The 17,802-nt window shown below is 38.0% G+C and overlaps 1 protein-coding gene across 2 annotated transcripts in view; it reads right to left on the bottom strand.

Moving 5' to 3' along the window:
• ZMAT3 (zinc finger matrin-type 3) overlaps positions 1 to 17,802 on the bottom strand; it is a 45,977-nt gene that overhangs the window by 14,067 nt on the left and 14,108 nt on the right. The window lies entirely within an intron of this gene.

Raw genomic sequence — 17,802 nt, 5'->3', positions numbered from 1 at the left:
ATATTATCCAATGATCTATGTCCTCCCCCAACTTATTGCCGTTCATATGCCACTGCCTAAATATGAATTTCTGACACAGATCTAATCTACTTTATAAGTCAGTAATGAAATGGATAATCCAATTAGTTTTACAAAAATAACAGACTATCTTTTTACTTACAAAGGACTTTTTGTGTACATTAGCCCATTTGCTGCTCATAGAATCCCTGTAAGAGGAATTTGTTAATATTATCCACATGTGACAGCCAAGGAACTGCAATCCAGAAAGTGTGGGGGACTTGCCCCAAGATACCTTCAGCAGGGCCAAGTACTGTAGCCCGAGGTTGATCCAGGTCTTCCAAATCCAAAGCCCTTTTCACTATAGCATGATGGCTTCAACATGCACTGTGAACCTCTATAAAAATGTAGTTGTCTTTCTCATCATGTTTGTTTATTATTCATATGATTGTATTCCTCAAACTGACACAAACTGGTAGAAAGGGTCAGTGAATTGAAAAGCATTCTAAATGAAGATAAAACAGCATATTATTTCTTTAAACTGCATTGTTAAATTCAAACCAATAGGCAACCATTTACTCACCATATAGGGGTATATGTTAAGCCCTAGAAACAAACTACGGTCTAGCACAAATCTAACATAAGCAGCTAATTAAGGTAATGAGAGAAGTTCTGCCTTCTGCCCACTCTGATGTCCTAAAGGTGCTCTTTCCATGGTCACAGTGACTACCAGAATCAAACGCAGTGGTCCCACCTGTGCCTTCCTCTAACTCAAGCTCTAAGCAACATGATGTGGTTGACACTCCCTCCTTGCAACACGGTGACTCTGCCTTATTCCCTAGCTCTCCTCTACCAGACCTCTGCGGCTGCCATGCCCAAGTCTCTAGCCTTGGCACTCTTCTCTTTTCACTATACTCAAACTCTAGGCCATTTCACCCAGTCTCCTGGCTTTACAATACAATTTATACATGGGTGACTCAAAATTATACAACCGCACCCCTGCCCTTCAGAACCATATATCCAGCTGCCTTCTTGACATTCACACTTTGAAGTCTAAGAGGCATTACCAAATTAGTGAATCTAAAACAGAACTTTTGACTTCTCCTCAACAAAACTCTCTCATCACTACCATCAACAATCATCTGCATGTTCAGTAAATGGTACTCCTATCTGCCCAGTTACTCAAGAAAAGCCATGGTGGCCTTCTTGATTCCATCCTTCCCTATCTATACCCAACACATCCAATCCATCTACAAGTCTTGTCAGCCCACCTCCAAAGCATATCTCAATTCATTCCACTTCTCTCCAAGGACACTGCAAATACCAAAGGAAACCTAGCTACCATCATTTTTCACATGAAATAGGCAACAACTCCTAACTGGTCTCCCTGCTCTCACTCTTGTCCCCTATAACTCTTCTCTTATCAGACAGGGGAATAATTCTAAACATAAACCAGATCATGTCACTCCCTCACTTAAAATCTTCCAATGGCTTCCCAGCACACTTAAAATAAAACTGACCACTATAAAGCACTACATAGTCTAGCCTTGTCTACCTCTCAGATCTTATTTCATACAATATCTATTCTCACTGCTCATCATGCTTTGGCCTCACTGGCCTTCTTTCTGTTCCTTAAATACATCAAGTTCATTTTAGCTTCAGGCTGTTCCTTCTGGCTCCTTCTGATTTTTCTGGTCTCAACTCAAACTGCCTCTCATTAAATCTAAAGCGTCGCTCTGACCCACCCCTAAGACATACACACTCTGTTCTAGTTTGCTAATGCTGCCGGAATGCAAAACACCAGAGATGGATTGGCTTTTATAAAAGGGGGTTTATTTGGTTACACAGTTACAGTCTTAAGGCCATAAAGTGTCCAAGGTAATGCATCAACAATCCAGTACCTTCACTGGAAGATGGCCAATGGTGTCCAGAAAACCTTTGTTAGCTGAGAAGACACATGGCTGGTGTCTGCTCCAAAGTTCTGGTTTCAAAATGGCTTTCTCCCAGGATGTTCCTCTCTAGACTGCAGTTCCTCAAAAATGTCACTCTTAGTTGCACTTGGGATATTTGTCCTCTCTCAGCTTCTCTGGAGCAAGAGTCTGCTTCCAATGGCTGTCATCAAACTGCAGTTCCTCTCTCAGCTTCTGGATGTTCTTCAGTGTCCCTCTTGGCTGTAGCAACTTGCTCCTTCTGTCTGATCTTATACAGTGCTCCAGTAATTTAATTCAGACCCACCCTCAATGGGTGGGCCAACACCTCCATAGAAATTATCCATTCAGAGTCATCACCCACAGCTGGGTGGGGCGCATCTCCACAGAAGCACTCAAAGAATTACAATCTAATCAACACTGATAACATCTGTCCACACAAGATTACATCAAAGATAATGGTGTTTGGGGGAACATAATACATTCAAACTGGCACACACTCTCTCTCCATCACATTACCACATTGCCTAGTTTTATTTTATCCTAGTATCACTCATCACTATCCAAAATAATATTGTATGCTTACTTTTTTTTCCTCATTCTTCCCCTCTGGAATATAGACTCCTTGAAAATAAGGACCTTGATAACACCCAGAACAATTTCTACCATATAGCAAGCCATTGATAAATATTTGTTAGATAAAGGAATCAAGCATTAAAATGGAGGTAATAAAATGCTAAGTGAACACAGAGAAGGAATTCCTTACATTTTCCTGTAAGTCCCTTCTGAAAAGGGAACATTTGAGTCATTGAGTCATCTTTTAAAATGAGCAAAAGTTTACCAGGCAGACAAGTAAGGGAGAAGAAAACTGTGAACAGAGGAAATAGGATGAGCAAAGGTCCAGCCTGCTGAGTTGAGGAGCCACAAGGAAATGGTTTTAAGGAGCCTACAGAGAAGAGGCAGGAGGTGAGATACACTAGGGCCTCATCCTTAATGGTTTTGTCCATGATGCAGACCTTGGGACTTTAGAGATGGTAGGCAGCCTCTGGTGGACTTAAAGCAAAGCAGTAACATGAGGCTGCATGTGATAAAGATCATCGTGGAATGAGAATGGGGATGAATTGGAGTAGACCAAAACTAGAAGCCGAGAAGCTATTTATTTAAGAAGCTTTGAAATAGTCCCTGGAGCAAAATGATGGCCTGGGCCAAGGTAATGTGGGGTGAGGGGGAAACACATAAGAGCTATGAAAAAGGTAAAAACAAGTAATGACAAATTTAGGGTATTGGGGTGGGGGAGAGGTAAACCATAGGGTAGATGGTGAAACCATTTACCAAAGTGAAGAAAACAGGAGCAGGAGGCTTTGGGGAAGAAGACAGTCAGGGTGAACATGTTGAGAGACTGAGGCTGCTGCAGGACATCCAGATGAAGCCCAAGAGACAATGTGACATAGTATTAGCACTCAAGGTTAAGAGGATTTGGGAAGCTTCAAAAAATACGGGGGAATTTGAATCCATAGATCTGAAGGAATATAAGAAGGTTAAATATTTATGGACTACCCACTATGTGCTGGCCACCATTCTAAAAAATGGAGATAAAATGGTGAATAAAGAAAAAGTCCCTGCCCTCAAGCAACTTTTCCAGGGAATGAAAACAGAAAAAATACATATACAAAGAAAAAAGATCATGTGTGCAAGTTATAACTGCTCTGCAGAAAATAAAACAGGATGATGTAATAGACGATGCCTAGGCAGGGAAAGGTCTGCCCAGGTGTTCAGACAAGGCTTCTCTGAGTAGACACGTGAGCTGGAATCAGAAGAATGAGAAGCCTCCAGCTGAGTTCTGCGGAGGGTGGAAAAAGGAACAGCTGGGAGTCAAGACATCTATTTTTCCATATTAAGTCTGAAATCCTCTTTAGATGTCCAAAGAGAGACCGAACTGGAACTCAGGAGTCAGGTCAGGCTACAGACAGAATATGAGGAGTTATCAGCATATAGATGGTAGATAAGATTACCCAGAAAGAGTGACAATAGAAAAATGAGTCAACGACAAAGGACACTGCAATACAGTGTGTGGTAGAGAATAAAGGATCCAGTAAATGAGATTGAGAATGCCTGGCCTATGAAGCAAAATAAAAACCAGTTAAGTGTGGTATTATGGAAGCCTAGAACAAGACATTTCAATGGAAAAGAGTTTAGTTGAAGATATTATGACCCAGGAATTCTAATTATAGATATTACGAAACAGAAACATACATAAAAGGAGACATGTACAAGAATGTTCCTAGAAGCATTGTTTGTAACAGCAGAAAAGTGGAAACAACTTAAATGTCCACTGACAGGATAATGGATAAATGGCAGTGTATTCATACAATGGAACACTATACATAGTGAAAAGAAGCATACTAGAGCCATGCTTGGTGACAGTTGATTTGCAAAATAAAATGTTGACTAAAAAGAGCAAGTAACAAAAGAAGACATCTAATAATGATCTATTAAATATGGTGGCTACATCTGGAAGCATAAGAGGAGGGTTACAATAGAAAAGGAATAAAAGGGGGCCTTCAACTGAATTAATAATTTTTACTTTAAGCTGGATGGAAAATACACATGTTCATTATATTGTTTTCTTGTACTTTTTTATGTCTGAAGGATTTCATAATAAATAAAAATAATAATAACAAAAAATGAAGAGTGGCTCATCAGGTTAAATGTTATTGTGGGGTTGAGTAAAGTGAGAACAGAAGAGTGATGCTTGGATTTGAAAAGATAGAGGTCAAGGGTGACTTTGGTAAGAGCCATTTCAGTAGTGTATAAGGGGCTAAAAGGCCATGTGGAGTGGCTTAAGGAGAGAATGGGAAATGAGAAAATGCAAATAGCCAGTAGAGGCAGCTGTTTAGAAAAGTTCTGCTACAAAAGGGAGGAGAGAGAGAGAGTATAGAGTTAAAGGGGGACACGGAGTCAATGGAAGACTGTTTTAAAGACGGGTTTTATTTAGGCTTGCTTGCATGGCCATAGGAAGGAGTCAGTAAAAATCAGAAGAACAGATGATCCAGCTAAAGGATGTGGCTACAGGAGCACAGTCACTGAAAGGGAAGAGGAAGCTGAGGTAAACAGTAGTTCGGGAGGGGTCAGTCTTAGATAGGATTAGATACTTTATTTCCAAAGCAACACCCCCAGGACTACTCAAGAAGATACTGCATCCATAATGACAACTAACATTTTTTTGACTACTTATCATGTGCCAGGCAATGTTCTAAGCACTTAATTAGTATTATCTCTTTTAATTTCCATGAAATCTCTATCAGGCAAGTATAATTATTATCCCCATTTTACAAATGAGAAAACTAAGCTAACAGAGATAAAAACGTGCCCAGGAACTTCCAAAGAACTGAGCAGCAGCTGCCTAGATTTGCATTCCCCATATATGCTCCACAAACAATACTGAACAAGAAGAAAAACAAACGAAACTACAAAAATCATGCCCTCCACATAACTAGAAGCCACAGAATGCCCAAATTTCAAAACAAAAGTAAGTAAAAAAGGAAAAAACATCAAATCCTAGTGAGCAATCACCCACGCCCCTGCCACAAGCCTTTACAGTCAGCAAGTGCAGTCTGCGAAAAACTTCAGGAGAGAAGAGGGAGGCTACTAGCAGGCATGAAATTGCTCTGAGACAACCACTAGAAAAAGAAAGTCCATCCAAAGTTTGTAAATACTAAAAGCTGACCCAGTGGATCAGAACATTGACTACAGGAAAGGAGTTTAAATGCACATATGATTTGAAGTGGCCGGCTTCTGGTAAACAAAATGGTCAAAAGGAAGGGAGAGGCATTCTTTGGCAACTGGGAAGTAAAGGGGAAAAGAATGGAAAAGCTAGCATCCTAGAAGACAAAAAGAGCAAAATCAAAGTAAGAAAACATACAAACTCCCTCTACCACCAAAAATAAAATCTATTAAAAAATCAGACTTTGCTACAGTGATAGAAGAGGTTATCATTAAATTAAAAATCTTATAAACTACTCAAAATCCACAAAATGAACAAAAGAAAACTAAACAAGTCTATATAAAGTTACTACCAAAAAAAAAAAAAAAAAACACATCTCAGCAAATGAAACCCCCCCCCTCAAAAAAACCATGAAACAGAAAAAAATTATAACACTCCAAATCACGTTAAATATATTCAAACCAGCATTTGGGAATATGAAAAATCACCTTGAATTAGAAGTTCAAAATGTTAAGAGGAGAAATGGACAAAGTATAGCAAGGAATGCAAAGAAAGGTAATAAAACACAAGGGGGAAAAAAGAGAGAATCATCGCAAAAATGAAGAACAAATTACAAATGCCCAAAGGAGAATAGACTCAAATGAAAATTTAATAAGAAGCATTGAAGAAAATCAGAAAAGCAGCCAAGAGAATGATGATGATATACGGAAAGAGTTAAAAAAAGATCAGAGAGAAAGTGGTGGAAATGAAATATAGGCTATAAAGGAACAAAATATAAATCTGGAGTCCCTGAAGAGGAAAACAAAAGCATCGAACAGAACTAATATTTAAAAGTATAACCCAAGAAATTTTTCCAAAAATAAATGAAGACCTGAATCTATGCGTTGAAAAGGCACACCAGGATTCTGGGGAAATTAGCCAAGAACAATCAGATGTGAGACAACATATCTTAGAAAAAGTATGAGACTTCAAAGATAAAGAAAACGTCCTCAAGTCTTTCAGGCAAAGAGATCAAATAACTTACAAGGGCAAAAGAATTAGAATGGCATCCACAGTATGCAAAACAAGGCAACAATGGAGCAGCTTTAAAAAAAAAAAAAACAAAAAAAAACAATAAAACTGTGAACGACTGAACCAAGGATTTTATACCCAGCTATCCGGCCAAGTGTCCCTATATCAAGTATCAAGAATATAAAAAACAGTTTTAAACATACAAGAACACAAGAGTTCAGTACTAAAATCCCTTCTTAAGGAATCTGTTAGAAGATAATAGATGGGAAAAAATGGGAAAAGTACAGCCAAAGAGCTGATGGTATTTTCATATATGTAATTATATGTCTAAGACTAAATCAAAGGTGGAGATGGGCATGAAAAGTTAATGTTACACACTTCTAAACAGTGGAAATAATGCAACTAAAATATGAGAAGGGAGGGAAAAAGGAAAGTAGAATAAGTGCATTGATTCTACAATAGGCAACAGCCAGGATACCATTAAAAACTACCAACCTGGGGCAAAAAAAACACTAAATAAAACAGGGGCATTAAGTCATTTAAAAATATAAAGGGTAGGAAATGAGAATGGACTACAAAGGACAGTGAAGTGCTCCACTTCACAAACTGACTTCTAGAACCGTATTAACATTTCACAGACTTAGAAAAAATAATCAAAAAGAATACAGATGGGGGAGAGCGCAAATGAAATACAAACAGAAACAACTATATGAAAAAAATGAATAATACAAACACACTGAGAGGGGAGGGGAGAAAGAAAGTATCCAAAGTAATTTTGGAAACAGTATTTTGACCATACATTGTAAAGTCAAAGACAATAAGAACAGCACACAAACAACCTCCGGTTAGCACATGTGATTTTCACAGGGGTATGTGGATAATGAAATTCCAGGTCTCTCACTATCAAATAAGTTAAACATAAAGAAAAGTGGGAAGCTAGAATGAACACTGTGGTGGTATATGAGAATTGCAGTATCAGTAGGAACTCAGTTCTGAATATATGTACAGCCATACAGATACGGATGTGTGTACACATACAATATATTACTGGCTCTGTCCACTGAGAGTTCTAGAAGCAATAACATCCCACCTAGCACCCAGATTTCAGTTTCTCAATACAATTCCCTTATAAAAGAAACCAGTCTCCTTGAAGAAATGGTGGCATAGGAAAAGTATACGTGGAGCCTGGAATATCTTACATTGCCAGAAAGTAATGAAATATGCAATGATGGTGACATGTCAAAAGAACACAAGCACTAGCTTGAAGGGACTCTCACTGGCCAATTTTCAAACAATTTAAACATCAAAATAAATAATGATAAATAAATAATGACAGTGATAGATTATATTCCCAGAATAAAATAAGAAATCATAAATCCACAGTGATACAACAAATAATCGAATGAATAAATAAATGTGAGCTAGGGGAAAGCACTTTCTTAAAGTAAAATTCCAACGAATAAATGTAGAAGGAATAATTAAAACAGAAAAAATCACAATTTGGCAAACACTACAGTAATAATCATTGCAGGAAAGAATCATCAATGGATGCTAAAATCACTGAGCCAAAGTACTGTGAGAAATAAAATATTCACAATCTTAAAATATCTCCCCACCTGATACTTACAAAAGGAAAAACAGTAACTTTAGAAAGGAGAACCCTGGCAGACACGACCTTAACCAGGTGATCAAAGTTAACAGCACCAGTAAGCAGCATATTCACATTATGTGCTTCCTGTTATTATGCACTGGGAAGAATCATCACTTGGGGTATTCTTGCCAACAGACACATGACTCAAATTTAATTATAAAAAAACATCATAATTATGAGAAACCATCAACCAAGTCTAAATTTGGGAAATTCTACAAAACAATTCTACAAAAATTGTAAAGAAAAACTATGCTATGGACCTGTCCAGATTAAAGGAGACAAAATAACTACATGTAAGATTTCATCCAATATTGGATCCTAGAAAAAGGACATTAGTGGACAATTGGTGAAACCTAAATAACCTGTAGGTTATATAACATTATTGTATCAGTGTTAATGTCCTGATTTTGACCTTTTATTCTAGTTATATAAAACGTTAACACTGGGAGAATCTGGATGATGGGCTTACCAAAATTCTTTGTATTATTTTTGGAACCATTTTGTACGTATAAAATTATTCAAACTAAAAAGTTTAATTAACAAATAAATAAATAAAGCTTAGCTAATGCTACAAATAAGTGGTAGATCTGGGGAAACTCTGGTTCTAGAGCCTATGCCACCATGCTCCACCGTACCCTAAGACCACTCAGCAGTATTGAGGACAATCTCAGTTGCTAGGCACAGTTCTAAATGTCTTAAATGTACTAACTTGCAGGTATCATTATCATACCACCATCATCAGGCACACAGAGGTTAGGAAATGTTTCCAACATTACAGAGTTAGTAAGTAGCAAGGTTGCAATTTGAACACAAGTTGTCTGTCTCCAAAATCCATGATTTCATGTTAATCCCCTACAAAGCAGATGCTATGAAAAGGGAATAATCAAAAATCAAGAGATCTGTAAAAATTAAAAATATGACTGTGAAAATTGAAAAAAATCAATGTAGATTAGTAGTCCTCTCTCCAACATTAAAATAAAGAAATAAAGGAATGATAAAAGAGAGAAGTGATAAGTAATATAAAGACTCAAGCAGGTCCAGGATAGGGTTAATGCGTTTTCTAGAAAGAGAGAGAAAATGTAAAGTATTATCAAAGAAATAATATCAAAGGGAATTCCCCAGAGTGCAAGAGAATAGGGTTATACAAACCAGAAAGGGTCTACTAATGCCCATCAGGACAAACGAAAAAAGACCCAGACTTAGACACATCCATAATTGTGAAATTTCAGACACCAAGAATTAAAAGGAGAGCCTAAAAGCTTTCAGGAAAAAAATAGCAACAAAAGAATAAGAACCAGAATAAGATTTCTCTTCATCAACATCGCATGATAACAAAACAATGGAGTTTAGCCTTTAATATTCTGAGGAAAATAATTTTCGACCTGGAACTAAACTATCAAACAAATGTGAAAGCACAATGCAGACATGCTGAGACAAGTTTAGACAATGGCTCAGAAAAATCTATTTCCCATTACTCTCATTTTATTTAAAAAAGAGAGATGTGTTACAACATACATTTATATTTATCCTTTCTTCCTTCAAGTAATGTAAGGATGTCCTCCAACAAACAAGGTTTTAAAAAAAAAAGAAAATATGGAATTTAAAAAAATAGTAGCAACAAACCAGAAAATTGAAGGGAAGTCCAAAGTTGACAGCAGCACAGGAAACCCAGAAGGGAACTAGTTGGAGCAAGGAGGAATCTAGGACAAAAGGAGGATTTTAAATAATGCATAGTATTTTCGGGGAAACTGAGTACATGAGAAAGATACATTATATGACAAAAAGAGAGGAAAAGAATAAGTAATAAGAAACCCTAGGATATACAAAGGCTATACATTGAAGTCATGATCCAAATGTGAAACAACTAGTTCATTGGAGGTAGAAAGGAGAATAGAGAAAAAGAATGAAGAAATGGGCAATGGGTAGGAAAGGGAGAGCGGATGATTACTATATTTCATTATAAATCCTGCATTCTATAAGCATTATTAAACAAAAAAAAGTTTTATTCACACACCATACGACCCACCCAAAGTGCACAATCAGTGGCTCTCGGTATAATCACAGAGTTGTGCATTCATCACCAGAATCAATTTGAGAACATTCTCATTGCTCCAAAAACAAAAATCCTTACCCCTACGGCCCCATATTATTGGCACTTAGCATTGCATAGTATCTTTGTTACAACTGAAGAAAGAATATTACAATATCACTATTAACAACAGTCCATAGTTTGCATTAGTTGTATTTTTCCCCATAAACCACCCTATTATTAACCCCTTGTATATAGGCAGTGTTTTGAGTAAAAATATTTTTTTAATTTTTAAATTGGGAAATTTTCACTTGAGTCAACTGCTACAAAGAAGTCAAGTAAGAAAGAACTAAATTTGCCCTGTAAGGTCATTAGTGACCTTGGGGACGATTTCAGTAGAATATTGGGATGGGAACCAGATTGCTTTGGACTGGGGAGTGAATGGGAAACGAAGACCTGAAGAGGATAATTATATCCTGCAGAACTATAAGGACAGTAGAGAAAAGGAGAAACATTACTAGCAAGAAGAATTAAAGTAAAGGGAATTGCTGTTGTTGATATGTTTATTTATATGGAAGAGATGAGCATGTTTTGGCTTTCTTTTACCTTTTTCTTTAATATTAGAGAATACAAAGGTTTACAGAAAAATCATACAGAAAATACACACACACACACACACACACACACACACACAGTTTTCTCTATTATTACTGACTTGCATTAGTGTTACCTTTGTTACAATTGATGAAACAATATTATTATAATTATACTATCAACTATATTTGTAGTTTACATTAGGGTTCACTGTGTTTTGCAATCCTATGACTGGTTTTCTTTTTTTTTTTTTTCAATTTTTATTCTGGTAACCTATATACACACTAAAATTCCCCTATCCCAACCCCACCAACCGGATTCCAATACATAATTCAGTGGTGTTAACTACATTCACAGTGTTATGCTACCATCACCACCATCCATTACCAAAATTTTTCCATCGACCCAAAGAAGAACTCTGTACCAATGAAGCATTAACTCCCCATTCCCTACCTCCACCCCAGTCCCTGATAACCTGTGTTCTAGTTTGCTAATGCTGCGGAATGCAAAACACCAGAGATGGATTGGCTTTTATAAAAAGGGGGTTTATTTGGCTATACAGTTACAGTCTTAAGGCCATAAAGTGTCCAAGGTAACACATCAGTAATCGAGTACCTTCACTGGAGGATGGCCAATGGCATCCAGAAAACCTCTGTTAGCTGGGAAGGCACGTGGCTGGCATCTGCTCCAAAGTTCTGGTTTCAAAATGGCTTTCTCCCAGGACGTTCCTCTCTAGCAAGCTTGCTCCTCTTCAAAACATCACTCAGAGTTGCACTCAGATCCATCTCTTTGAGTCAGTACGTTTATATGGCTCCACTGATCAAGGCCCACCTTGAATGGGTGGGGCCACGCCTCCATGGAAATATCCTATCATCTACAGTTGGGTGGGGTGCATCTCCATGCAAACAACCTAATTCAAACGTTCCAACTTAATCCCCACTATTCTGTCTGCCCCACAAGATTGCATCAAAGAATATGGCTTTTTCTGGGGGACATAATACATTCAAACCGGCACAACCTGTATTCTAGTTTCTGACTCTATGAATATGCTTATTCTAATTATTTCATGTCAGTGAGATCAGACAATATTTGTCCTTTTTGTCAGGCTTATTTCACTCAATGTCATGTATTCAAAGTTCATCCATGTTGTAGCATGTATCAGAACTTTATTGTTTTTTTAACAGCTGAATAATATTCTATTGTATGTATATACCATATATTGTTTATCCATTCACCTGTTGATGGGCACTTAGGTTGCTTCCATCTTTTGGCAATTGTGAATAATGCCATTATGAACATTGGGCGCAAGTAACTGTCTGAGTCCCTGCTTTCAATTCTTTTGGGTATATATTTAGTAAAGGGATAGCCGGGTCATATGGTAATTCTATACTTAACTTCCTGAGGAACTGTCAAACTGTCTTCCACAGCAGTGGCACCATTTTACATTACCACCAGCGATGAATGAGTGTTCCTATTTCTCCACAACCTATCCAACACTTCTAATTTTCCATTTTTTTAATAGTAGCCATTCTAGTGGATGTGAAACGTTATCTTACTGTGGTTTTGATTTACCTTCCCTAATAACTAATGATGTTAATTAGTGTACTTATTGCCCATTTGTGAATCTTCTTTGGGAAAATGTCTATTCAAGTATTTTGCCCATTTTGTAATTGGGTTGTCTTTTTGTTATTGAGATATAAGACAATAAACCCTTACCGGATATGTGGTTTCCAAATATTTTCTCCCATCGTGTGGGTTATATTTTACTTCCATGCCAAAATCCTTCTTGAGGCACAAATGTTTTTAATTTTGATGAGATATCATTTATTTATTTTTCCTTTTGTTGCTTGTGTTTTGTGTGTAAAGTTTAAAAAACCATTACCTAACACAAGATCCTGAAGATGCTTCCCTATGTTTTCTTCTACAAGTTTTTTTGTTTTGGTTCTTATATTTAGGACTTTGATCCATTTTGAATTAACTTTTGTATCTGGTGTGAGACGGAATCAACCTTCACACTCTTGCTTATGGACATCTAGTATTCCCAGCACCATTTGTTGAAGAGACAATTCCTTTCCAATTTGGATGCCTTTTTTTTTTTCTTGCCTAACTGCTCTGGCTAGAATTTCCAGTACAATGTTGAATAATAGTGGTGACAGTGGGCATCCTTATCTTGTTACTTATCTCAGAGGCAAAGCTTTCAGTCTCTCACCATTGAGTATGATGTTAGCTGTAGGTACTTCATATATACCTTTTATCATATTTAGGCAATTTCCTCCTAAACTTAGTTTTCCAAGTGTTTTTATCAAGAAGGGGTACTAGCTTTTGCCAAGCATCTTTTCTGCAGCAACTGAGATGATCATGTAGTTTTTTACCATTGTTCTATTAAGGTAGTGTATTACATTCATCGCTTTCCGTATGTTGAACTACCCTTGCATTCCTGAGATAAACCTCACTTGATCATGGTCTACTAATTCCTTTAATGTGCCACTGGATTCAGTTTGCTAGAATTTCATTAAAGATATTTGTACCCACATTTATGAGGGATATTAGTCTGTAATTTCCTTTTCTTGTGATATCTTTATCTGGCTTTGGTATTAGGGTGATATTGGTGTCATAGAATGAGGGATCCCTCTTCAAAAATTTGGAAGAGTTTGAGCAGGTCTGGTGTTAACTCTTCTTAGAATGTTTGGTAAAATTCAGCCATGTGGTCCTGGACTTTTCTTTGTTGGGATGTTTTTGATAACTGATTCAGCTGATTTGTTGGCATACAACTGAGAAGGGTGTCCTCTTATAATCTTTTCTGTTTCTGCAGGGTTGGTAGTAATGCCCCCCCTTTCATTTCCTTTTAGTTGTTAGTATCCTCTGTCTTTTTTCAGTTTGTCAGTCTAGATAAAGGTTTGTCAATTTTATTGATCGTTTCAAAGAACCAACTTTTTTTGTTTTGTTGATCCTTTCTATCACTTTTTAATTGTCTATTTCATTTATCTCTGCTGTAACCTTTGTTATTTCCTTCCTTCTGCTGGCTTTGGATTTAGTTTACTCTTCCTTTTCTTGATCTTCCAGTTGTGAGAAGGATAAGTCTCTGATTTGAGATCTTTCTACTTTTTTAACCATAAGCATTTAGAGCTATAAATTTCCCCCTCAGCATTGCCTTTGATGCATCCCATACATAACTTTTGGTATGTTGTTTTTTAATTTTCATCTTCTTCAAGATATTTCCAAATTTCCCTTGTGATTTCTTCTTTGACCCATTGGTTGTTTAAGAGTATGTTGTTTAACTTCCATTTATTTGTGAATTTTGAACTTGTTTTTAATTTGATCAAGGTAAAGCGATGATGACAGGTGGTGAAATTCAGAATACAGAGTAAAGAACTAGCCTTATACAGGAGGTAGTAGAATTATACTGAAAGAAGTAGGGGTAGACTCAAGTTGGGAGGCAGAAAGCTGGTAAAGACTAGCTAAAGGGAGGAACATGACGTGCTTCTGTCCCCTAATGGGACAAACCAAAAATCTCTGGAAGCAGACACTGACATTTTGGAGAATGCCATTTTGAAACACAACCTGGGAGCAAGTGGACACCAGCCACGTGCCTTCCCAGCTAACAGAGGTTTTCAAATGCCATCGGCTTTCCTTCAGTGAAGGTACCCTGTTGATAATGCCTTACACTTTGGACACTTTATAGTCTTAAGACTGTAACTTTGTAACTAAATAAACCCCCTTTATAAAAGCTAATCCATTTCTGGCATTTTGCACTCCAGGAGCATTAGCAAACTGAAACGCTACTCTAGCTTTTTTTTAATACAGTTTTATTGAGATATATTCACATACCCTACAATCATCCACTGTGTACAATCAGTTATTCACATTACCATCATATAGTTGTGCATTCATCCCCAGAATCAACTTTGAACATTTTTCTTACTCTAAATAAATAAATAAATAAAAGTAAAAAAGAACACTCAAACATTCCATCCCCCATCCTACTCTATTTTTCATTTAGTTTTTGTCCCCATTTTTCTACTCGTCTGTCCATACACCGGACAAAGGGAGTATGAGCCACGAGGTTTTCACATCACACAGTCACACCACGTAAGCTACATAGTTATGCAATCATCTTCAAGAATCAAGGCTACGGGGTTGCAGTTTGACAGTTTCAGGTACTTCCTTCTAGCTATTCCAATACACTAAAAAGGGATATCTATATAGCGCATACAAATACCCTCCAGAATGACCTCTCAGCTCCATTCGAAATCTCTCAGCCGCTGAAACTTTATTTTGTTTCATTTCACATCCCCCTTTGGTCAAGAAGATTTTCTCAATCCCATGATGCTGTGTCCAGGCTCATCCCCAGAGTCATGTCCCACATTGCCAGGGAGATTCAGACCCCTGGGAGTCAGGTCCCACATAAGGGGGAGGTCAGTGAGTTCATCTGCCGTATGGGCTTAGAGAGAGTGCCACATTTGAGCAACAAAGAGGTTCTCCAGCAGAGACTCTCAGGCACAATTATAAGTAGGGTCAGCTTTTCCTTTGCAGCAACAAGCTTCACAAGGCATGCCCCAAGATTGAGGGCTCATCCTACCAAACTGTCAGTCCTCAACGTTTGCAAGAACACCAGTAACAACCCAGGTGGGAAAGTCCAACATGTCTGCAGTTCCCCAGGGGGGCCTTGCAACTATATCCTCATTCTCTGCTAATCTAATTACTAGTAATTACAAAGTAATCTAATTACTTTGATATGTATTTAGATTTCACACTAACCTATACAAACCTACCAGATCTCACTTTCTATTCAAAGTTCCATGTAATTATGGTGTTTGAAGAAACTGACCATATAAGTTAAACTATTTAGTGTGCTGCAGAAAATAAAGATCCTGTACCAAATAAACATCTCTTCCCTTGGTCTCACACAGAAGTTGAAGTTTTAAAACACAGTCAATATTGTCCTTTACCCTTTGATCTGATTTGCCTTAGACCTAACCAGATCCGCTTCATTCATATCTCTAATTGAGGTCTCAACTCTTTTTCAGCTTTTTTAATAGTGGCTGTATGAGGTAATACTGACATTCACAGCTGCCAAGTTCTAGCTCTGAGTTTCAGGTGTCACTCGGATACCCAAAGTTCCAGAGACTGACCAGGTTATACACAAAGAATTCATATGCTACCCTAGCTTTTGCTATGTGCTTTTTATACAATAACTTGCTTTGCCTTGGTTCTCGGTAAGAAATTCTTCCTTCTTTAAGAGTTGCCCGTAACATTGGCCTTATTCAAATCTTTGCTTCCAAACGCTTAGAAACATGTTTTATTATACCCAAGTTTTTCATTTTCCATCAGGTTCTATATATTTCCTTAATACCCACTTGTATCATCTTTCCCCTATCTTTCCCCTGCTTGGGGGCTGCATAAATTGGCTGGGGGAGATCCAAGATAGCGGATTAGGGGAAACAGAGCAAAATACTTCTCTATGAAAAACACTAGATAAAAGACAGAAAGTGCTCCAGAATACCAGTTCCCGCATTGTACCAATAGTACAAGGTCTGCTAAATCCACAGGGACTGTGCACTTGGTGAAACTGAGAGTCTACATTCAGAAACAAGTGAGCGAGGCTGCTAAGGAAACACCAGCCATGCTGTGGTGGGGAGAAACCAGGGGTTGGTGTTTGGAGACAGATTAGTTTAAAAACCCCAAAAGCAGCCACACAGTCGAGCAAAGTGGGGAGTGCTTTCTATGCCCTGGGCACCCGCCTCAATATATGGCATGGACGACAGCCTTTAGCACACCCACAGACAGCTGTCCCAGAGTTAGGAAGGCAGAGGTCCGCGCAAGTGGGAAATTACCACACCCCGTACAGCCATCTTTTCAGTGGGCTGGGGACATCCCTGTGCAGCATCGCAGCCATAGCATCCCTATGGGATTCCTCTTGCCTGTCACATTGCACAATCTTCCTTGGCTGAGGCCCATGGAGGGCATGGCTTGGAGGCAGGGTCCTGCACGGAAGTCCCAAGTCCCCTACACCAATCCCAGGCACTTACGGGCCCGCAGCAGAGAGACTGTGGGGAGTCTGAGCCAAACGGTTGGACGCATGCAACAGCTTTAAGTCTCCTGGAATGGCTGGGAGATTTTAGTCTTAAAGCCACCTTCTCTCTCTAACTGCACAGGGCACAATCCCCACCTTCAGGGCTGGCTGCATCAAGTACACATGGAAATTTAATACACTGATCGGATCCCTACAAGATTTGGACCCCCACTTGCCAAACAGACGAATTTGGGGAGTACTGGCTTGAGGGTAATAGGGGGTTCAGGGGCACCATCTGTTGGTAAGTCAGGGAAAGTGCACTCCACCAAGCTATAGCTCTGATAAATTAGAGATAATTGTTCAAATAAGCCTACATATTCTAAAAGAACCCTATCAAGATAAGCAAATGCCAAGAGGCCAACAACAACAGAAAATTTTAAAGCATATGAAGAAACCAAAAGATATGGATAACCCAAACCCAAACACACAAATCAAAAAATCAGAGGAGACACAGTACTTGGAGCAATTAATCAAAGAAATAATCACAAACAACATCATGGCACAGGATATAAAGAACATGAAGAAGACCCTAGAAGAGCATAAAGAAGAATTTGCAAGAGTAAATAAAAGATAGATGATCTTATGGAAATAAAAGAAATTCTTGATCAAATTAAAAAGATTCTGGATATACATAGTACTAGATTAGAGGAAGGTGAGGAAAGAATAAGTGAATTGGCAGAGTGCAAAATGGAAAGTGAAAGTAAAAAAGAAAGAATGGAGAAAAAAATAAAAAAATTCGAAATGGATCTCAGGGATATGATGGACAACATAAAGCACACAAATATAAGAATCACT

The sequence above is a fragment of the Choloepus didactylus genome, chromosome 1 (genome assembly GCF_015220235.1).
Source record: "Choloepus didactylus isolate mChoDid1 chromosome 1, mChoDid1.pri, whole genome shotgun sequence".
Lineage (NCBI taxonomy): Eukaryota > Metazoa > Chordata > Mammalia > Pilosa > Megalonychidae > Choloepus > Choloepus didactylus.
The sequence above is the reverse complement of the archived record's forward strand: the minus strand, read 5'-3'. Positions and strand labels throughout refer to the sequence as shown.